Genomic DNA, 583 nt, shown 5'->3' with positions numbered 1-583 from the left:
TTGTAGGGTTTCTCTCCAGAGTGAATTCTTTGATGTCTAGAAAGGCCTGAGTGCAGGGTAAAGGTTTTGCCACATTCTTGACATTTGTAGGGTTTCTCTCCAGAATGAATTCTTTGATGCAGAAAAAGGCCTGTGTCCTGGGTAAAAGCTTTGCCACACTCTTCACATTTGTAGGGTTTCTCTCCAGAGAGAATTCTTTGATGTTCAGAAAGGTTTGAATACTGGTTAAAGGCTTTGGGACATTCTTCACATTTGTAGGGTTTCTCTCCTGAATGAATCCTTTGATGTCTAGAGAGATATGAGTGCCTTAAAAAGGCTTTGCCACATTCTTCATATTTGTATGGTTTCCCTCCAGAATGAAACAAAACAAAACACAAAATCCAAACTGGAATTAACTATAAGAAATAGAGACGTCTAAAATACCCAAAAACTTTATCTCAATTATGCTAAATGCATCAAATAGAAATGATACAGATAACTAAGTAAAATCAGAAAAATGAAGGTACCAAACACAATGGAAATGACTGAGCAGTCTCAAACGTAAGTAAAAAGATAGAAAGTATCTTTTTTTATAGAAAGCTAG

The sequence above is a fragment of the Otolemur garnettii genome, unplaced genomic scaffold (genome assembly GCF_000181295.1).
Source record: "Otolemur garnettii isolate 467f Iridium unplaced genomic scaffold, OtoGar3 scaffold00335, whole genome shotgun sequence".
Classification (NCBI taxonomy): domain Eukaryota; kingdom Metazoa; phylum Chordata; class Mammalia; order Primates; family Galagidae; genus Otolemur; species Otolemur garnettii.
The sequence above is the reverse complement of the archived record's forward strand: the minus strand, read 5'-3'. Positions refer to the sequence as shown.